Raw genomic sequence first — 23,750 nt, 5'->3', positions numbered from 1 at the left:
CCCTGAAAACACAAACTTCTGAAAATTGGTTTCAAACATGAAATGTGAAAACGGTGACATCATGCACATATGTATTGCATGTTCAGTCTATAGGCGCATATTATAGTGTTTCTAAACAAAAACATTCAACATAACAGCACAGTTCTGTAACACTTTTATCAGTGATATACAGTATAATATGTCATCAGGGTATTTCTTTTTTGGTAGTTGTTTTCTTTACACACATGCATTTTCGAAGTTGTAAACAAAACAAAGATTATTGGAGTATATTTTACAAGAAAATACTATTTCAGTCTATGTCTACTTGTAGTTTCTTTGTAATTAATTGAGAAATTTACTAGCAATAGCAGATTTGTTTTTCTTCTGTGGACTAAAAAAAACCAATAAGCATGACAAAATTCACCAGTATATTCAAAGAATAGCATTTGTCTCAAGACTGACAGCCACTTTCTGTCAGTGCCGTTGCGAAGCTCTTCAGCTTGTCGCATTTCTCCTGCAGAGGAGATCCAGCACCGCATTCAGACTCAGCCGGCCAGCGCTCGACCCACGTGTCTTTACCCAGCGTATACACATACCTGAGAGGGAAACCGTGAGCGAATAGTCAAATACAGACCCTAACATGTACATTTCCAGTGCTATTACGCTACTCGCCTGTTGGACGTGCTCCCCGCTTGCCAAACATCAGCGATCGGCCCAATGATCAGATAGTCCTGACCCTCTCTCAAACCAAGCCCTGTCCTACAGCTCGCATGAGAGATGAACATTCGTCTTTCCTTCTCGATCAGACCTTCTTCTGTCCCTACACAAACAGAAATGTATGGAGGTACATGAGGTTAGATAAGACTACACTCTTAAAAATAACGGTTCTTTATTGGCATCTGTGATTCCGTGAACAACCTTTAACATCCATGGAACCTTTCCGTTATAGTGGAAAAGGGTTCTTAAAATGTTCTTAAAATCAAGATTTTGTAAAAGGGCATTATAGGTCCACTTTAAGAGTGTAGTAGACGTACCCTCTTTGATAACCTGCACGATCTCCATCTCGTACTGGTCATAGTGGCTCTGGCTGGCGCTGATCAGTTTGACCCTGTAGGCTGAAGAAAAGACACATTTATTGAGAAGATGGTGACATCACGACGTGTCCCCTCCCCCCAAAAAAGAAAATTTTACCATGATGTAATCCATTGCACACAGCATCCTTCCTCTGTTCTTTCCCAAAAGACAAGGAGTCTTCTTTCACTACACAACAGTCACCTATGAAAGAAAGTTTTAAAACTGGTTAGAGTTGAGAAGTTGATTGAAAACATAAAGATAGTCCTGCTGAACTGACCCTGTGAGCAGCGGCACACGTCGTCTTTGCAGATCTGATCGAGCTGCTGTTGGTCTTCAGGAGGAGAGTAGAATCTGCTACAACGCTTATCTGACAGAACAAAGACCGTAATCACGATCACACCGTTAGTTTCCTAATAAGTCATGGGAACGAATTCTTAATAATCTATTTTTCACGTCTTGTGCGGGAATCCAAAGCATTCATCAGATTAAACGGGTTTTCAAATTGGGGTTCGTGAGCCACAAGGGAAGGGCTAGATAATTTGATTACCTTTTTATCAAAGTTAAGATGTAACTCTATAAGTACATGTAGTTAATTAATATTACTCAGTACGTATTTGAGTAAGTACAATGTAACTACACCACCTTAAAATAAAGTGTAACCAAATGTGGTGCTCAAGTTAAAAGAAGCTCAACTTTTAACAAACACTTGTTATAGACATTGTTTTCTCTTCATTCCACTACCCTACCTCTCACTGCACTCTGTGTGAATAGCAAGGCGTTTGAGTTATTCATGCCAGTAGCAGAAACAATGTGAGATGAGTTCAGTGGCCAAGTTTAATACTTAAAGGCACACTATGCAGTTTCCGTTTTTCTCAAACAGCGACCCCTAGAGTCACTGTGGCGTACTTGTATTTAACGTTACTGTCGTAAATACCACTCACGCAGAGCCGTCTCTGCACTCTTCCGACCGAGCTTTCTTCGTTTTCTTCGTCAACTCTGCCATGATTCACGTCTGAAATGCGTGCTAGTGTCTTCCATAGAGGCTGCCTCATATGTTGTTGATGTATGTGACGTCGTGCCGTAAAGCAAGTCGTGATTCTAGCGAGATTTGACGGGGCGCCACCGCTCAAACTTGCATTGCTGGTTTTGCCTTTAATGGTGTTGATTAGTAGTATAACTTCACAAACCTTTGTGTGTACGAACCTTTGTTGTAGTACTGGTAAACTGTGACAGTGGAAGGCTGAAGGAGCCCCACTTTAAATTTCTGATGCAGTCTGAATGAGATCATGTCTGTCTCAGTACTGGACACCTGTAGACAAATACAAAGACAAATATTCAATGTTGCCTTCATTTACATCATGTTTAACAAGTGTGAACTTTTAGGGTGATTGTTGGGTTACCTTAAACAAGTGAATTATGAGGGATCCTCTGTCACTCAGGTTGTCCACCACTTGGAAGTTGTTAATGTAGCGGTCTACTGAATTTTTAAGCTAGAAAAAAAAATCAATCCTGACATTATCACTTCTATAACCTAATGATTTGCCTTCCTGCATACATTCTACCTGCCTACATAGTTAGCATCCTAACTGTCAAGGGGACAGATTTGAAGTGCTTTTCATAGTCAGAAACTGCGTGCAACACAAATAGACTCAACTCACAATTGATTCCAATAGAGTTCAGCGTTAGCATGTTACTAAGCTAAAAACACAATACCCTTGGCATAAAAATACAAAGCACACACAAATATTGGGTAGAAAAGCCCAGTGTTGAATGAAAAAAATCATGATATTTTTAATCAACATCAACTTATTTTCATGATTTTTTCAACCATCTTGGATGTAGCTTGTCGCAATGCATTATGGGATTGCATTATCCATGATAGATACATGTAATCCTGCCAAATTTGGCCAAAGTTAGAGCTTTCATGTCTGGAGTGCAGATGTGATGCCTCCAAATGTTGTCTTGGTAGGCTACAACACAGCTAGCTACATGATTAGCTGTTATCGCTAATGTAATGCCACATTATGTCACGAGTTTGGTCTTACCAACTCTAAATCTGAGTTTTCAGGCTCAAAGCCGGTGGGCAGGCCGATGTCCAGAATAACCATCCTCACTTGGCGTCCCTCCAGAGCCCTTTGGGGGTGCAAAGCAGAGAATTGTGGGAACCACAATAATATATCCTAGAAAAATATAAGATTTCAAACTGCATACAAGCGCTTACCTCACGTGGATATTGAGTCTGTAGGACTTTTCTACATCCGGTGGGTTTTTTTCTAAAATGGACCAGAGAGCATCTTAATTAAAACTTGTCCGCTATATGTGTACAATGTAAAAAAAAAAAAGTTAGCTATGGTTACCAGAACTTTACCGTTAAAAAAAAGTTTAGCGACATTTCGAGTTTTACAGATTTAATGTATATTTACACAGTAAACAAATATTTCATTAACTGATATAATGCCTTTAACACTTTATTTTAGTATTCTTATGCTGCCTTCACATGCTAATCAGAATTATCGTAAATACGAGTTTCCAAGTTAAAAATTGGACATGAACGCACTCTCAAGTCGTATTTACCACTGGGAAGCTTGGCGATAATTTTGATACCCAAGTTTCATAAACTTAAAACATGGCGGAGGGGACCGAACTACTGCTGTCGTGGCTGGTTTTCTTTATTACTTTTTTCCACAACAGATACATAGCCTTGTCTTGTTGTTAAAGTAGTGCATATTTACATATATGAATAATCATTTGAAGCATATTGATGTTCCCTATCGTCCGGTCACTACGACGTACGTGGACCCAGTTTGCCCGGCGCCCCCCCAAGTTTCGGGTCATCCACTCCAATACAGTGAGAGCAGCCGATGCCCATGTCTTGCGTGTGGAGATCGCAGTCCTACTGGCGAAGGACGCGATAGAGCCGGTCCCTCCAGCCGATATGAGGTTAGGGCACTACAGTCCCTATTTCATTGTACCCAAGAAAGGTGGTGGGTTACGACCGTTCTTGGACCTGCGAGTTTTGAATCGGAGCCTTCACAAGCTACCGTTCAAAATGCTCACGCAGAAACCAAGTCCCCAAGATTGGTTTGCAGCGATCGACCTGAAGGACGGGTACTTTCATGTCTCGATTCTTCCTCGACACAGGCCGTTTCTGCGCTTTGAGTGGATGAGTGGATGCCATCGCCTTGGCTTACCAAACTCAAGGCATGCCCTGTCCGCTCAGGTTGCATGCACACTCCACGAGAGGCGTTGCATCCTCCTGGGCGCTGGCACGTGGCTCCTCGCTAACAGATATCTGTAGAGCTGTGGGCTGGGCGATACCTAACACGTTCGCTAGATACTATAGCCTACGTGTAGAGCCCGTGTCCTCCCGTGTTCTCACCCTAAACGGGTGGAAGCACTGAGAGTACCGGCTCTGTCGGCTTGCTGCACCCTACTGTGCATCCTTATTGCTCCAGAGTCAAACCTGTTGAGTCCTCCAACACCCTCGCCCCGGACATGGCGGAGTGTCCGGTGCCAGGCCTTTATCCACTGAATCCTTGAGAACCGGGTCTAGGCTGGGTCCCATATGTGTGACCCTACGGGGATCCCATATGTGTATATTCTCCACGGCTGCTCCTAAACGGAAGCCCGTGTCTTCCCTTGGGCTAAGTCACCCACTATTCATATGCAGTACAACCCTCGGGTTAGTCCATATGTCTATTCCCACATAACTCTCCTTAAGAATGTGACTCCCGCAGCATTCCCCTCCCTCAGATCGGGCACGCTTTCCCAGTGTTATCCAATCATCTCACTGTATGGGTTATCACGGAACAACAGTGACGGATACTCTCGGTGTAAGCCCTCTCCTATCGTCCTTCCAGGCAAGAAGGTGTGGAGGCTTACACAGGGCGCTGGATGGGGTGCAGCAGCTGTGGCGCTTTGGTAGGGATTCCTATTCGTCGTTCACCATGACGTACGTCGTAGTGACCGGACGATAGGGAACGTCTCGGTTTCATATCGTACGTCCCGTCGCCACATCTGCTGCTACCCGCCGGGGCGACCAGCTTTTTCAGGCTGGGCTCCTCAGCAAAAAACTGAAGTGTAATCGCACCAGCTGCTCGTTAAATACCCGCGCTGCGAGGCTGCACAGCTGATGCAAATGATTGCACACCAATGTGTATTGGCTTGTTTTAGGTTCACTCGAAGTAGATTGGCCTCTCTAGCAAGATTCCTATTCGTCGTTCACCACGATGTACGTCTCCGTTCCCTCCCTCAGGGAACAAGAGTTACCATATGTAACCGAGACGTTTTATACACAGCGAAAATAGCCTGTATTTGACCAAAATTCCAGAATTGCAACCAAGCTGACTATAGATAATGCAGTGAATGTTTATGGTTGTCAATAAATGGGACGCTAAATATAAGTTTGGCTTTAATAAGATTTTCCCAATAAATAGGCAAGAATAAACCTGGTGTCCTCCATGATTCCTGTTCTTTCCGACAACAAAGCACTTGAATGCGACAAGCTCGTAAATACAACTTAAGAAGTGGGAAGATGGAAATTTCCGATAGCACGTGATGACAGCATTAATGCATGTCACTACATGTACTTAATATAGTAATAAAATTAATTATGCATAATTAATTTTGACTTTCTATCTCAGAACAAAAAATTCAGGTCAATTGTGACTCCCCACCCCACACAATTCTGACTTTAGAACTCACAGTTGCGCGTTTATATCTCACAGCTATGAGAAATGGAAAAATTATCAGAATTTTGAGATAAACTGATTAGAGAACATACCATTAGTCTCAGCGATGGAGACGTCCAGCTGAAAGCCGTTACACGTGCTGTTCTCGTACACATCAGGAAGCTGGTGGTACACAGTCACTACCTGAGACACATAAAATGCAACAGAGAAAAGATTGTAACTAAATTACGTCTTGGTTTTATATTTTAATAATTCAATACTTTGGTGTAGATGTGGGCATTTAGCACCTCCAAAATTCCCTTGCCCTTCCCAGAAGCCACCACTGTAAATTCCTGATCAAGAGGTACCTGCAAGAGATAATGATGGTGAGTAACGTAGTTATTGTACAGGGCCTTTGTGTTGGTGAAGAAGTCATGCAACCCTGGTGTAGTTATTTTAATATAGCCTACGTTTAGCACTTTAGCTTTTAACTTCTGCCAACTGTATTTAGGCTTCAAAATTCATATCTTTTTTCATTTATCTTGATGAACTAAACATGTGAGAATCATAAATGTTTGTTGGTCACCAAGCTTTTTTTCTGCAATAATCCAAACGCCAATGGAAAAATCCTATTGGGTTTTTGTCGGGGAAACCAGGGTGACTGGGACAGGAAGAGCACTGTATATTTGTGTGAGAGTGAAGGGAATTTGTGCTAGCTGAAATATTTGTGCAGTATAATAACACCATATATATTTACAAAAACATACAGTTGTAATCAAAACTATTCACATTGTAAATCAGGATTATTGGCAAAATGTACAGACTATCAGCTGTTTGCAATGAACAAATCAAACAAAATTGAAATAGCTCAACACAAATGTTTCAAGTGGTTTCCCCAAATTTAATTGAAAATGACACTTTTAATGACTTCTACAGTCTGAAAATTATTCAACCCCTGAATAGAATCCCTCACTACAGCACAAATCTGCAAAACAGTTGTTGTCTCAAGCACGTCTGATGCAACTATTCAAGGGTTTCATTAGTTGGACCAGGTGTGCTTGAGCTAGAACACATGAAAAATCTGAACTGGCTAGGTTTGTTGAGTGTCACGTTTGACTGCATGTTCGAAATCAAAAGAATGGTCCAAAAAGTTAAGAGACGATATTGTCGCCCTTCACAAACAGGATACAAAAAGGTTGCGAAGGCACAAAATGTTTTTAGTGACACAGTTGGAAGCATAGTTCGCAAGTTCAAGCATAGTCCGCCCACGGTGCCGGGAGCAGGAGCTCATTTGCATTTAAAGGAACAGACACAAAAACGGTGCGTTTTTGCTCACCCTCAAAAAGTGACAACTTTAACATGCTATATAAAAATATCTGTGGGGTATTTTGAGCTAAAACTTCACATACACATTCAGAGGACGTCAAAGACTTACTTTACATCTTGTGAAAAGGGCATTATACCACCCCTTTAAGCATGGTGGTGCTCTGCGGCTGCTTTATATCCTCTGGCACTGGAAACCTTTCTTGAACCCCATAGATTACCCCACAGAAAATCTCTGGTGGGATTTGAAGAAGGCTAGTAACATGCAAACCCAAGAATATTACTGAACTGGAGGCCGTTGCTCATGAGGAATGGGCTAAGATTCCTCAGAACCGCTGCCAGAAGCTGGTGTCTGGATATAGTATCTCATTTGCAGCAGGTCATTACAGCAAAAGGGTGTTCTACTAAGAACTAAAGATGCTTGCCATGAAGGAGTTGAATAATTATTAGACTGCAGAAGTCATTAAAAGTTGCATTTTCAGTTGAATTTGGGGGAACCACACAAATTGTTGAGTTGAACTATAATTACGTTTGTTTGATTTGTTCATTGTAAACAGCTGAAAGGCTGTAAATTTTGCCAATAAACCTGATTTGCAATGAGGGTTGATTCATTTTGATTAAAACTGTAAAGGAGAGTTTGAAAGATATACTATCGCACCCGTGAAGATCGGGCCACGTAAGCAACTTCGGGATTGAAGGTCCAGCGTACGTCACTGCGACCGGGAACACTGAGCTGCACCAATAAATTGAGGTCAGTAGGAGGAGGGCTCTTCATGAGGTACTCAGAGAGGGCCTGTAGCACTACCATAGTAGACTGATGGGAGAAAAACAGTCATTATATGAATAACCATGTACCTTAAATAAAAATGTAAGACAATTAGTAAAGGTTTACACATGGTTTTTACCTGAGTAGAGCCGTACCCTCCCCCAATGCCCCGCTTCTCGCTCAGCCACTGAAAGGGGCCGGCTGCTTCTTCCATGTGGCCACTTTTGATAAGCGCTAACAATGCGTAGCCTGTAGCTTCCAGTGTGAAGAAATAATTATCAGAGTCAGGCCAGTGGGTACGATCTGTAGACAAAATAAAGAAAGATGAGAAAGACAAGCCCACACAAAGTAACATATTTTATATTTTTGTTTTCAAAAGCTATGTACCAGGTGATGCTAATTTTAGCAACATGCTCTTCATGCAGCCGTGGTTGGAGACTGCTAAGGCGTAGCATGCTATAGCCGCTGTGTACGGCCTCGACAGCCGGGGGAAATGCTCTCTTATATAAATCGCTGCTTTTCTGGACTCGTCCTGCAATGATAGAATGTAGAAAATACAATTAGCATCATTGAATATTCAATTTCAGTTTTCTGGTTTACCCAGAAGTACAACATGAATCAGTGTTGTACCTTTGTCTATTTACTTATATTTATTTAAGGGGGTTACTTCAGGAACTCAAGATGCTGAATGCTTTCTGATTGGCGGAGGTCCCTTCAGAATTGAGGGGAGTGTACATTTAATGGCATACTTATTTCGTTGTAAAATCTGTGTGAAGATGGCAAATATTTTCCTGAAAATGTCCAAATATTCTTAACTTCATTGTATTATCATTTTTGTACAATGTTATTTAATGTTTTTTCTTAATTTTTTAATTAAATAAAATTATTTAAAGGAGCTGTATGTAAGAAATGTATTTCAATTAATCATAAAATGGCCCTGATATGTCACTAGACATTAAGAAATCATGTTCATTTCAAATACTTATATCACTGACAACAGTAGTACAGCCGGGATATTGTCATTTAAAAAGTGAAGTTGCAGCCCTCAACTGATGTTGTCATGTTGTGTTTTGGCCTGCCCTGAAGCGCCACCCTCCACCTATCTACCAATCACGAAGTCAGTAGTGTTTCGGCATCCGGGTTGCCAGCTCAGCTCTAGTTACCACAGCTGCAGCTACAAACGTTCGTGCTGGATCCTGCAGCCTATCTGGCAACCTCGAGTCAGGGGGGAGGGGGAGGGGATACACCGCTCTACAGTAATTTGAAAGTGATTGCAGTACCAGTTTTGGCCACAATCTTACATACGGCTCCTTTAATTTAGCTATTGTATTAATTATTATTATTGTATAATTTAATTTAGTTTTTGTTCTAATTATTACATTTAAATATTTTTTCTAATTATTTAATTCAATTATTGTATTCATTATTATTATTGTATAATTTAATTTAGCTTTTGTATTAATTATGAAATTTAGATATTGTTCTAATTTTTAATTCAGATATTGTCATACTTATTTAGTTTAGCTTTTGTATTAATTATTTAATTAGCTATTGTATTAATTATTATTATTGTATATTTGAATATTGTATAATTGTATAGAATATTGTATAGTATATTGTATAATTGAATCTAGCTTTTGTACTAATTACACTAATAATACAATTTTTATACTTTTCTAATTATTTAATTTGGCTATTGTATTAATTATTTTTATTGTATAATTTAGTTTAGCTTTTTTCTACTAATTATGAAATTTAGGTATTTTTCTAATTATTTAATTCAGCTATTGTTTCAATAATGTAATTTAACTACTGTTTAATTCCGATGTTTTTATCCGTGTTAAAGAGTGAGGTTACCTGTATGTCAAGGCCTGGCTCTTGGCAGGTAACAGCGTTTTGTGCCTCTGCCAAAGCAATGAGCACGAATGCAGTCAGAGACACACTGGATTCAGAGCCCCGCAGGCCTCCCTGCATCACAAAACATGTGTTAGCTAGTACTGTGAGAAAGCATTCAGATGACAGTGGTCCCCTTTTATAGATGATCATGAAACTAGTGCAATCACAGTTATAAATTCTCACCGTCATACTGGTGTCGTAGACAGGATTGTTCTCCTGAAAAGATCCATCTGGACGCTGTTTATTCTTGAGAAGGTACAGCAGAGGGCCACACAGATGCTTCTCATTGACACTGATAAACGAGTGTGCCATGGAGAACACCTTTACCACATATGCAGTGACCCTGAGGTGGACATAACAAAGACACATTAACTGTACAAGGAAACATTCAATATAGTGCTGTAGTTTAAGCGAAGTGCTAGCATGAATACCATGTGCTTGTGCCTTCTTTGGCGTAGGGAGGGTACGAGTCATCCGTTTTACGATAATTAAGTTGATTTTCGTAACCTATAAATAAAAAATAACAGAATATAAATAATCGATCTTAATCATATCTGAAAGAATGCAGTTCATCCCTGTTTGTCTCTCATTGCACCTCTTTGAATGTATTTGATGGCCTCTTCTCTGCGACCTACTCCCACAACGTCCCATTTTGCACTGCGGTCCAAGTAATGGGCTGCAATGAGGGGCAGTGTGATGGTGGCCAGGTTCTGCTCCACACACCCGCCGGGCATGCGGATCAGTGATGCCAGCGAGTCATCCTGAATGGAGTTATCAATGCTGTCTGCCAGCAAATCACCTGAAGAAAACACATACAGATCAGTACAAAACTGGGTCAAGAATTTCCCAGCTTTGTTCATTCGCATAAATGTCCATTATGTACTTGAGTGTTAATACCATTTCATAATATCATGAATATTGCTTAATAAAATGCCAAACCTCTGACATTGACAAATGTCTCCGGCAGAGATTTTGGTACAACGGCGTCCAGCTGCATCTTCTCCACTCTATCATCTGTCTCCCAGCTGAGACGAAGGAAATATTTAATCATTTATTATAACAAAAATATATAAATGAAATCATGAAATAATGAATAAATTATTGAAATGAACATATACATTTTAATAATATAACATATACTTTTCATGCATCAAAACCCATTTATACTGTGTAAAACTTAAAAAATGAAGCGTGATCTTTTGAGTTCTAGATAATTATACAATGTATATATCACACACACATATACTGTATATATATATATGGTAGATATTCTAAGACCCATTTATATTGTGTTACACTGCTACTGTAACAATTTTTTAAAAAGCGTGATTTTACAAAGGCAAGAATTTAAGTTAATTAAATGGGGGGTTTTTGTGTGTTTTTGCATTGATCATGAATAATCTCACGATTTCCAACCATTCTTACCACTGTCTCCATTCTGAATGGGGTTCAACACAAAACTCCTCACTTTAATTGTCTGAATGCCTTCTACCTAAAACACAAGATATAGCATCATGTCCCAGACAGTTACTAAAAACGTGTACGAACATCTAACAAATATCTAATATAAAATATGTTCAATATTAAGCAGGATTTAGTAACTTACTACCACACGTAGATTCTTCCTCACTGCATCTTGCCCCATGAAGGAGGCCGCAATGGCTGTGACCTTTAGGGGGAGCTGTCCTGTTTTGAGGGGGATGATAGTGTATGTAATGAGCTTGGAGGAGCTGGCCTGCACCGAAACCTGCTGTCTGTGAGGTCCGCTAAATGCCACACTACACATGTCCTCTGTCTTATCCAGGATCACCATTACCTGCAAACAGACGGTTGTTCAGATCAGGTCACAGAGACGATAGAGTGGGATTGTTGGATGATGGTGTGAATCCAACCTCCAGTTTTGAGTTCCTGTAGTTGTGGACCACAGCTTTGATTTGCACATGTTCATTTCTGGACACTGAGTGAGGCAACCGCAGGTCTATGAAGAACTGCTTCCACGCTCGCACGTTATAAGGTTCAGCTACACAGAAACCTGCGAGAGGTTCACAAACCAGGAATAATCTCATTCACAGGGACATTTTCACATTCATTCTCAGAAATGTCTGATATGTAACATGAAAAACTAAATAATAATTATTAAAATATTCTTAGTTCATTATGAAATACTTAATATGTAGCATTAAAAGCTAAACAGTAATTATTAAAATATTCATAATTCATATGCAGAAACGTGTTATTGATAAATAATTCATAATTAATTTGACATGTAGCATTAAAAGTTAAATAACTATTAGTAGAATATTTGTAAATTATATGCAGAAATGTTTGACAGAATTAAAATCTAAATAGTTTTATTAATAAAATACTCATAATAAATTGGCATATAGCATTAAAAGCTAAAATAATTATTAAAATATGAATAATTCACATGCAGAAATGCTTTACATGTAGCATTAAAGCCTAAATAATTATTAATAAAATATCCTTAATTAATTTGACTCGTAGCATTAAAAGCTAAATAATAATTATTAAAATATTTTTAATTCTTATGAAGAAATGGTTGGCACGTAGCATTAAAAGTGAAATAATACTTTTTTTAAATATTCATAATTTGTGTGCAGAAATGCTAGGCATGTAGCATTGAAAGCTAAACATTATTATATTCATAGTTCATATGCAAAAACGCTTGACAGGTACCATTAATAGTTAAGCAATTATTAAAATATCACATTCATATGCAGAAACATTTGATATGTTTATGTTGCATTAAAAACTAAATAATAATAATTATTATTGATAATATATCCATAATTCATATGCAGAAATGCTTGTCTTGTAGCATTAAAAGCTAAATATTAATTATTAATATATTCCAAATTCATGTGCAGAAATGGCTCATATAGCTTTAAAATCTAATAAAAAATATCATAATTCATATCTTTTCATTGTAATTATTCAGCTATCACTATGGCAGATCTAAAACCATATAAAGGAGCTCTGCCCAGACAAACAGATGATCTTCAGACTCTTTACCCTTCTCTGTTGAGGCACTGACGGCCAGAAACCCCCACTGAGTGATACTGTCAGGAAGAACCGTGTCCATTGAAAACACAGCCAGCCTGGAGTAACAAACACTTCATCAGTGAACATGATAAAAGTGGGACTTCTTCACTGAGTCTAAGTCAAACTCTTACCCATCAGACTTGGGTACGCTGGGCAGTCTGATGTCAGTCCACAGCCACGACTCAAAGAACTTGGTGCGCACGTAAATGTCTTCTATGTCAGCTAACTCATCTTCATCGAACTCTTGCTCCTCCTCCTCCTCCTCCTCCTCCACTACCTCCTCTTTCATCCTTTCAACATGACTGTCCTTGCGTGCTGACACCCCAAGTCTTGGGCCGGAAGATTGGAGGACGACAGATCGGGATACCTCAACACGATCTGAAAAGGTAAAATAATCCAAGGCACGTCCACGATTAAGAAGGCGGCCGATGGTGGGTGTAGGGGTGGTGGTGGGTGTAGGGGTGGTCGTCGGGGGCCTGGTAACGACACCAAGCTCCTCCCCTCTGTACTGTGCGCAACAGTGGAGGAAAGCTAACACGCAGCTCCAGTCCTCGGTGATGTACAGGGAGCGGCGGTAGCACGAATAGGGCATGGGAATCTCCCGCATGCCGTCCACACAACATCTCTGCAGGAGCTCGTCAGAATATACCTTCTCTGAGAGAAAAGAACGTGTTAAGGCAGGGTGCATTAGCTCGACTCGCTCATTTTGGCTAGCGCTTTTGCAAACACTTTCATATTGCGGAGCATATTCTCTAACAAACTCTAAAATACCAAACTTTTTAAAGACTTCTGATGCACAGCGACTCACCCAGCTGCTCTCTGAGCTGCAGTTTGGCAGCAGAACGTCTTCTTCTAGATTTACTGGAGCAATCTGTTCCAAACAAACCAAAAGAAATACACTCTTAAAAATAAAGGTTCTTTATTGGCATCTATGGTTCCGTGAAGAACCTTTAACATCCATGGAAACTTTCCATTCCACTAAAGGTTCTTGATAGTGGAAAAAGGTTCTTTAAAATGTTCTTCACTCTAAGAAAAAAATGGTTTTAAGAACTGACCACTGAAAGGTTCTTTGGGGAACCAAAAATGGTTCTTCTATGGCATTGCTGTGAAACCATGGCGAATGGGACGTGGATGCTGAAGGTCAAGATCACCCTAGAGAGCATCTCAACGTAATACCAATGATATTTGATATTATTGCCATAATGTTACTTTGCCATTAACCTGCAATACATTACTGTGTTAAAGTCCCCCTGTAGTCAATAATTATCCCTTAAAACTCATCTTTGATCACCAAAATAATATATTTGAAAGTTTTTTTCCTTGAAAAAAATTCTTCATGCCTTAAAATGGTTTGAATGTAACTCTACACCTTGAATATGCAAATGAGCCCCGCCTCCACTCACTCACTCACACCAGCTCAGAGATCCACTCGTTGACAATCACACGCTGACCTGACTGGTTACAAGATAGTTTGTGACGTCAGAAACACCAGCGATTTCAACCCGTGTTTTGGGTTCACTGGAGATTTAAGGAGAAAATACTCAGCTATGAAGCTGACTTATGAATTTGCACAAGGTTTGTCTTAAAGCATTTTAAAAACACCACATAGACATTTAAACAACATTAAAAGCTTGATTTCCACCACAGGGGGACTTTAACCATAGGCAGGATTTTTGAAAGGCTGCATAACAACTGTTGCCTAAAAATGGGATATATTTGTCCTGTATTTTTGATTAGACATTTGGTTGCACTTTATTTCACTGTACATGGACTTATGTGTAAAGTGTACCTTAGACTTACCTAAGAAAGTACAGGTTAATATAAGGCAACTACATTGTTTAAGGTTAGTACACAGTTATTGCAATTACTATAATAAGTACATAGTATGTACATAGTATGTACATGGGGAACAGGACTGTAAAATAGTTAAGAAATTAAAAGTTTGCCATTTTTGTGCAATTTTGTGTTGTTGCCATCCTCATTATCTTTGCCTAATTCTGAAGCTTTGGACTTGTTTTATAAATATAACCGTTCAATGTCAGTAGTATTTGAAATAAAGTTATACTTTAATTCATCAAGGAAGCATTAAATTGATCAAAAGTGGCAGTTAATACATTTAAAATGCTGCAAAAGATTAATATTTCAAATAAATGCTGTTCTTTTGAACTTTCTATTCTAGAATCCTGAACAAAAATGTATTATAAAAAAGCACAAAATATTAAGCAACACTGATCATAATAATGAGCATCAAAACCGCATATTAGAATGATTCTGAAGGATCATGTGACACTGAAGACTGGAGTAATGATGCTTTGATCACAGGAATAAATTACATTTTACAATATATTCAAATACAAAATAGTTATTTTCAACTGTAAAAATATTTCACAATATTACCGTTTTACTGTATTTTTGATCAAATAAATGCAGCTGTGATGAACATAAGAGACTTTAAATATCTTTGAATGGTAGTGTAATGACATTTATTCTAGTCTAATTGATTAGATGTTAATGCTGTGTGTGTGAAGGACCTTTTTTGTAGTCAGTGGAACTTCCTGTGCTGGAATAAAACATCAGTCCTGCATCACTGAAAACACCCATATTATTCTTGCCTCCTCCTGAGGTGCAGCCCATATCGCCCTGTCCCACCACCTCCCACACCTGAGTGAAAGAGTCATGAGTGTCAGTGACGCCCTGGAGAAGGTTCTGGAGAGTACAGTGAAAATAACGTCGTCACTCACCTTCTTCTGCGTCAAGCGGTTTTTACTCAACAGAAAGATGGCGTTATCCACCGCAACCAGGCTGACCTTTGCTCCCGGGTCACCTTTCACTTCAAATTTAAAGCTGCTGCCTGGTGAGTAGGAATTGAGTTTTTCTCCCTCCACTGATCCTACACTGAGCTAACACAATCATAAAAACACTCAAATAAAATTATGCACTCATAAATAAACGAATGTAAGCCACTATTATGGCATTAAACTTATATGGCCTTTTTTTTGGGACAAAGTAACCTCTTAAAGGTGCACTGTGTAATTTTTAGTGGGATCTAGTGGTGAGATTGCGAATTGCAACCAACAGAAGTTACGGTGGCCAACAGGAAAAGATCTTGTAGCCAGTTAAATAATGAGGTTTCTTTACAAAGAAAAATGAAGATATTAGGTTTACTTAATTATTCAGTAAAACAATATGTTATTGCGAATATTATTGTTACTTGTTCATCATTGTGTTAGTGTTTTATTCGCTGACTTTAGCTAGCTTCTTTGCATCAAGAACAACATAGTGACGAAACGCGTTTGTCCGTTTAGGGCTCCTGTAGAAACATGTCGATGTAAGAGGATCCGCGGTGTTTGTTGATAGAAATGGCTCATTCTAAGGTTATAAAAACATAACGGTTCATTAAATAAGGTTTGTATACACCCCTGACAACATAGTTATGTATATGATATTGCATTTCTGTCAACAGATCCCCCTAAATATTACACAATGCACTTTTAAGTGGTTTAAAAGCCAGAAGCAGAATTACTTACATTATTGAAAAATAGGCGTTAAGTGCTAGAATCATGCAATGTTAATAATTTCTTATGGACGCCACATGAACTCACCGAACCTACACACCGGTCCTCCACATCAACAAACACAGAGTCTGCCACCACTTCCGCATTAGACATCCATGGCAAAATGTAGTACGCCACAATGCGAAAGGCAGGTAGCATTTCTGTGGTAACCAGCAGAGGAATGTTTATGACAGCCAGGTCTTTGACATTCATTCTCCCAGCATGGATTATATTTCCCTTGCTTAACACCTATAGAAACAATTGTAAGTGTAATCAATACCAAGATTGCAGTCATTTTCATCCCAAAATGCCCCAATACTCACGGCATACGTCAGATGCTCCACAAACTTTTTTTGATTTGGTGGGGATTTGATGTACGCTTCGACGTTGAGTCTGTCGCCCACCACCACTCGATTGTGACCCACTGAGATATGCAGGAAGTTCCTGTTGCCGGAATGAGGGGAATATGGCTCCACACGCACTTCTAAAACAGCCTGCTGTTCTGGTTTCAGAGAAGGATTCGCTGTCTCCACCTACACATGAATACGTCAATCATGACAAGTCTCTGGGTAGTTTTGGCAGGTTAATAAATATGGCAATGTTAATGTATTTTGTCTTGGTGGACTAGATCTGCTACGCTGCTTCAGAGTAAGTATGGACTTGCTTCCTCTAATAGATACACAAACATGCTACTGTAAGCAAGCAAGATATGCTGCTGCTGCATAAATAGACATGCATAAATCTAGGCAGGTGGAGCTGGGGGAGGTGGAGGGGTTCAGAGGACTGCAGGACTAGCTTACAGCAAACACTGAACCAGACTATTTAAATGTTGAGCAAGCAATTTCATTGGCTGCAGGATCAGCAAAGGCCAATCGGCTTGTGCCATGCAGTAATGATGTGATGGCTTGCTATATATATTTACACACATTCAGTTTACAGTTAAAAACAATTTGTATATTGTTTCTATTGTGCATGTATGTTTTTTCTGTGAGTGACTTACTTTCAGTATCTGTGATTTACCAAATGAGCTGGCCGTGTTAGGCATGTTGATGTGGACTTGGATGATGCCGCTGTGAACACTGATTGGGCTTTCAAGAAAGCTGATTTTAACAGGAATATTAGGGGCTGGAGAGCCGTCATGGTTACTCACTGCAACCTAAGCAACAAAATACAAACTAATTTGTAATAATGCTACCGTCATGTGCTAAAATCAACAATCCTATCATAAAATCAGATTAAAGGGATAGTTCACCCAAAAATGACAATTTTGTCATCATTTACTCAGCGCCTAATATCTTTTTAGAAGGAAGCTAAAAAATCTATATAAAAAAGGCAAAATTGACAAAAACACATAAAATTACTAAAACTTAAAATAAAATAAAAAACGTGAAAATATAAAAATAAAACCTTTTCAAAATAATAATAGACACCATATTGCTTGTATTATGTATATATAGTTCCCAAGGAATTTCTAATTTTAATTTTTTTTATATATATATACAGTGTGTGTGAGTGTGAGTGTGTGTGTGTGTGTGTGGGGGGGGGGGTATTAACATGCCTAAGACTTTTGCACAGTACTGTATATTACTGTATATATACACTGTATATTTTTGTAAAAAAAAAAAAAAAAACTGAAATGAAAGAAGTTAACTAAAATTACTAAAACTGAAATAACAATAAATTAAAGCCAAATATATATATATATATATAAAAAAAAATTAAAACTGCTATTGAGTTCTTTTTAGAGCCTGACAGCCCGTGTTCACCGTCCAGAGTAAGGAACAGAGCAGCTTGGGCATTCTGCTCAATCAAACATGTATGAAATGACATGAAGGGTGAACTATCCCAGTAAACGTCGCAACAGAAAGTAAATTACCGTCATGCCAAATGGCAGGCCATGTTTGAAATACTTTGGTGTGTCCCTGATGGACAGCATGTAGGGTGATATTACTATTTTAATGCCGGATATCTCTGCTTCCACAAGGTCGCTACCTGAGAAGAAAGTCTTAAGACGTAAGAGTGTTTTCAGAGAAGAAAACTCAATAATGAGGCAAACGCTGATATTTACTGATTTCCCCACCTGAGCTGGTCATTACTGACGCTTTGACGTACACAGAAGACCCCACTAGGCTGTTTGTGTCAGGATAGACACTCTTTATCTCCTCCATAGTCAAACTAACAATTCCTCCTTTCAGCTGCAATTTATAAAACATAGATTTTTTATAAATTGATACAAAAGTCTCTTTCTACAAAGCTGATTTAATGTTTAAGATACTTGAAGTGAATTTAATTTTTTCTTGTTTAACCACTTACATCATTCAGTTGCTTCATAGATGTGAGTCTCTTCTTCTCACCATTTATTTCAATACCAAACAGCACATATGCAACACCTTGCACTGGTTCACCATAAAGATACCTGGAAAAAATATTCACAGATATTCACTTAAAAGGTTTTTGGACACTTATGAATGTTGAATTCAATACGTCACTGTTCAAAAATCTGGGATCAGTAAGATTTTGTAATGCTTTTGAAAAAAGTCTCTTATTCTCACCAAGGCTGCATTTATTCAATAAAAATATGGTAAAACATTGTGAAATATTACAACAGTTTGATTCACACACCTGGCTGTTACTTCTACTTCCAGCTTATCTGCATCTAGACCGAGATGGGACGTCTTTGGAGTCAAAGTGACATTAAACGCTGGGAGCACTTGGGAGCAAGAAGAAATGGCGTTAACCCACCGACAGAGGGAAATAAATAAGAATCTGAAGATTATATGAATTGCTTACCATATTTCTTTACTTCAAACTCCCTGCTGAAAATGCTCTCTTTTCCCTGATCAAACTTTGCAACAACTTTCCACTTGCCCTCTCTGGAAAATCAAAAAGATCAGCAGCTACATGAGCACAGGGTAAATCAAAATGTATTATAATTATATTAATATATAATGTTAAATATAAATTACATTATTTTATGATCTTAAATTTTTATTAAATATCTAGGCTATATATATAAATATAGATAATTACATTTAAACACACAAACTATACTAATTGTGTAATTATACTATAAACCACAAATGAACAGTTCTGTATGCATACTTGACTACAGTGGAGAGGAGGTAGGTGTCAGATAGTATCCCATCTATTGCTTTGGCTCTGGAAATACCATGTACTGCAATACCATCTGGATTCTGAAACATGAGCCAATTGAGCCATAAAACATTGTTGCAGAAAAATAAACTGTTGCCTTGCAAACTGTAATGATGCTTATGTCAATGCAAGCGACAATCACCTGAATCTCAAGAGATATGGTTCTCTCCGAAGCACGGAATTCTGAATCAGATACAAAAGCCCTGGAACGCACTGGAAAATTCCGGAATGATCAAGGAAAACAAAAAAGGATTGAACAATGCACTAATAATAGGTATTATCAATGTGCTCAACAGCATGTGAGATCTGACCTGCATCTCCAGGGTTGTAAACAGGTTTATCAGTCTGAATGAAGATGTGTCCAGTGCGGAACGACACTGTTATTACTCTTTCTGCACGATGGAAGTGGCCGAACTGAGCGACCAGCTTCACATATTTCTTCTTTCCATCTGGACGTAGCACATTTGGATCAATCTGGCAAAAGACCGTATTTTATTACATTCAGGTTCAGCATGCAACATGAGCAATGTCTCAAACAAGCGAGAACTTTAACCAACCAAGTTTAAACTAACCAAGATCAAATACATTCATGCATAAATTCACCTCAATGGTCTTGAGGGCGCTGTAGTTGTTGTCTGAGTTTAGGATAACTGAGTCCCGCAAATAGACAGTTTCGGAGACTGGATAGTCATAGACCTGGATATCGACTTTTAGTACCTGGAACAGTCTCTGACCCTCTAGAAGGATGTTCTGTTTTGTTCCAGGCCTTATCTTTGCTGGTGCTAGAATAGAAAACCTAAACCAAAACATACACATCCAAGCACACATAACTTCGATGGGAAACATGTTTTCAATTTTCAAATTAAGATATATTTTAAATGATTTTGTTTTTGTGGTAAAATAAGTCAAAAATGTCAAAGTAGTCTGACCTAAAAGAAAAGAAATTGAATAGCCTGACGTTCAAAAATAATATTTCTAAACTAAAAAAAGAAAAGAAGTGTGTTACAGTGTGTGTTAACCAACTCTAAGGTCAGAGGACAGTTGTGTAGGCTACTTACGTCGGAGACGGGTCAATAACCGGCTCACTGTCAACACAGAACACACTCATTTACAGATAAGCCCTACTTGATTTTACTAACAACAAAAATCAATACTGAGAATTTTATATACATGAAAGTTTTTCAAAAAATTATCTCAGAAGCACAAAATACACAACACAAAAAAAAGATATAGACTACATACGGTATTCGCATATTAGGTTCCCAAACTTTCCTCTTGCTGTTCAATTGACAAGATAAACACACTTTAAATCAACTTCGTCAAGACAAGGAGAACATTTACACATTATTAAACGTTATTAATATAATATTAAACGCACTGTCTTTGAGTGGAAGCCTGGCCATCGGAGATGTGACAGAGCAAAGTCGTCCATAACAGCAGTGGAAGGAGCATATCGTCCTTAGGACTGAGTCATAAAATGTCCGAAACATCAGCGAGAGAGCTGTAATAATACCTCAAAATCCCTCCCACTAAACCAGACCACCGCTATCTTCAAACTTTGAGAAACTCTTGTGTAATGTTTGCTTTATTCTGAGCAGCAGACAACATACACATAGGCAACATACAGGCTTTCAGCATTAGAAACTCTTAAAATATTGCCAAACATAATTTTATTAAAAGTAGATTTTTTTAAAAATTTCTCAGTAAAATTTGTGAAAACGTTCATTATCATGATGCCAGTGCCACGGTGTTTATTGTAGTTTGTTTTCTCTGCGTTGCCGCAGGGAGTCGCTAATGCAGAAATTAGTGTAAATGTCATTTTTACAGCAAATTTTCCTTTTTAGGTCAACTACTGTCAGTTTGAAGAGAATCTTCCTGATCATGTTATTTAAAGTCTAAATTTGAATAGCAGCTTACCTGAATAATAAGCCATTTTTTCAAATCATCTTCGAAAATTGGATTTAAAATGAATTACAACTTAAACTATTTAAGTTTTTTTATTAAAATAGTGATGTCTGACTCAACAATATAACTGGACAGGATCTCGCTTGAATGTCAGCTAATACTTGTTAAATTGCACCCTCTGGTGGTGATGGACTAGACTGCATGATTCAGACATTTGTTGTCATGCCTGATCAAACATGATATGGAGCACCGCAAAAATAGATATTGGGACCACATATTGAGAATTTGTTCATGACCACGTTTTATGAAGTCATTCCATTGTTTTAGTTAAATCATTGCCACACCATAGGCTAATTCATTCCCTAAATTGTGGCCACGTTTTCCTAAATCATTCCCTTGTTTTAAGCTAATTTTCATTTTTGGGTGAACTATCCCTTTAAGTTCAATTGTGGCCACGTTGACTAAGGGTAAGTTTACACAACAATGATGTAGGCTACTAAAAACGGAAAAGATTTTCCCTTGCGTTTTTCGTGTACAGGGGCCCGTTCTTCGTACGTCGCTAACTCAGTTAGCTGGATTTTATTGTTGGCTATGTGGCATGATCTTGGATTGTTTGGTTCTTCGAAGCTCATCCGGGACTTGCTGTCATAGCAACAGGTCCGTAAACTTAAACCTGCTCGGGAGCAGGCTTATTTCATGTAAACAGGATTAGACTGCGGCTCATAAGCGGAGCTGACACGGGATGACGGGAAGTCCAGCGCAGCGCGATAGTGCACTTTCTGAGATATATATTTTTTCTCGTGACTCGTGAGATTGTCGTTTACATTATTAAATTGTTGGAAATGCACATTTATTTTCGACTTGTCGGAGTCGGGCTCTACAGCACAAACTGTTTGCATTGCCCTAAGATTATTTGCGAGTGGCTCTTTCCTTTACACTATTGGAGATGCGGAGAACTTGATGGAAAGTGCTGTCTGTCGTGTCATTCGGAGTTTACCTGACGCTTTTAGGTTTAAAAAACAGTTTTAGGTTTTTTGTGGCATTTCCAAGCCACTTAAGACCCAATGTTGTAAAGCAATTTTTTTTTTTTTTTTTTAGGCTATCATAATTTTGTATGAAGATCATGCAATCATGACCATGCCGATTACAGTAGGCTATAATGTCACTCAGGCTTCACTAACGTGATTGGTACCATGAGGCTACCATAGACTGCCATCAAGGCCTCAATGAAGGGGATTATGTGAACAGAAAGGGGGTTCACAATGTAAATGTGCAGCCCAGTTACTATTGGGATTCTTAATATTCCAGATTAATAATATTATATCAAATAAAAAAAGGCAGTTGACTAAAATCTTCCATATCACAAATGTGAAAGCAAAATGGCCAGGATCTGTGCATGACTTAAGAATTTTCAGAGATTCACATTTATGCACATTATTTGAAATAAGTAAGGAAAGTTCCACAATTAAATATCAAGCTCACTGTATTACATACACTTATGCTGATCCTAACAGAACTTAATTTTTTCATAGGTGATTATGACATGTTCCAGCCTGCAGACAGGTGTTTTATGACCCCATTCCCTGACCCAAACCAGTTACAATGCAGCTCTAGCCAGGACAAGGGCAACACAATGAAATGAACTTTGGCTAACTAAAGGGAAGATTTCAGTGTCTGAAAAGTCTGAGGGTTGCACACCTGACAGGGCCTGTGACATTGGTGCGTGTGCCATATTACACAACATTGCCAAAAAAACACTTTTCATTAAATGTTTAATAAAAGACAATAGTTTTATTTCAATTGTTCTTTGTAAAGAAAAGCCAGTGGTCAAGTGCCTGCAACAAGAGATATTAGACACATGCCTCATGCAACAAATAAAAAGGAAAAGTTGGCTATACACTGCCCACATGTAGGCCTATGTCTCCTCTGTCTGTGCAGACTCTTCTGTAGGCCTTTCTGTAGATGTGGAATCCTGCAACTTATATTGCAGCCATAAAGCATACAAGTATAAATTAAGTAAAGTTATTTATGCACTTGCAGGTAGGCTAGTTCCTCCATATGACAGTTATCTGAGAGGGTTTATTCACTGTCCAGTGCAATGGAAACAAATGGACATTACAACGTCTTATACTTTCTTTCCTTTGGAAAGTTAGAAAATGTCCACTTACCGCACATATTTCAGCCACCACTTTCTTGGGAACAGATACAAGTGTTGGTGTATTATGTAAAAGTGCACAAAAGAGGAAAACACAATGTCATTAAAATTAACTACACTCGGAAAAAATGTGAACAATAACTCAAGGCAAAATATTTTTACATTAACATAAGTTTATCAGTTTTCACTTTCACAAGTCAAAGCAATTCATC

The 23,750-nt window shown here is 38.5% G+C and overlaps 1 pseudogene across 1 annotated transcript; it reads right to left on the bottom strand.

The window, feature by feature from the left end:
• Window positions 1-139: 139 nt before the first annotated feature.
• LOC311084468 (complement C3-like) lies at window positions 140-21,007 on the bottom strand (annotated as a pseudogene). The gene is made up of 42 exons (XR_014609597.1): window positions 20,857-21,007; window positions 20,721-20,756; window positions 20,537-20,563; window positions 20,082-20,274; window positions 19,790-19,952; window positions 19,621-19,691; window positions 19,428-19,519; window positions 19,116-19,198; window positions 18,948-19,035; window positions 18,639-18,741; window positions 18,406-18,520; window positions 18,202-18,317; window positions 17,326-17,481; window positions 16,649-16,858; window positions 16,374-16,574; window positions 15,513-15,671; window positions 15,303-15,432; window positions 13,580-13,642; window positions 12,903-13,425; window positions 12,742-12,827; window positions 11,601-11,740; window positions 11,315-11,524; window positions 11,134-11,200; window positions 10,648-10,733; window positions 10,304-10,507; window positions 10,140-10,215; window positions 9,892-10,051; window positions 9,670-9,780; window positions 8,200-8,344; window positions 7,952-8,115; window positions 7,705-7,860; window positions 6,032-6,091; window positions 5,837-5,927; window positions 3,275-3,326; window positions 3,099-3,186; window positions 2,454-2,543; window positions 2,257-2,362; window positions 1,331-1,420; window positions 1,171-1,254; window positions 1,014-1,094; window positions 652-799; window positions 140-575 (listed from the first exon to the last, which is right to left on the bottom strand). The product of XR_014609597.1 is annotated as a complement C3-like (transcript).
• Between the last annotated feature and the right edge of the window lie 2,743 nt (window positions 21,008-23,750).

Source organism: Abramis brama, assembly GCF_963993115.1.
Source record: "Abramis brama genome assembly, chromosome: 6".
Classification (NCBI taxonomy): domain Eukaryota; kingdom Metazoa; phylum Chordata; class Actinopteri; order Cypriniformes; family Leuciscidae; genus Abramis; species Abramis brama.
Note: the sequence above shows the minus strand (reverse complement) of the source record. Positions and strands in the feature narration are given on the sequence as shown.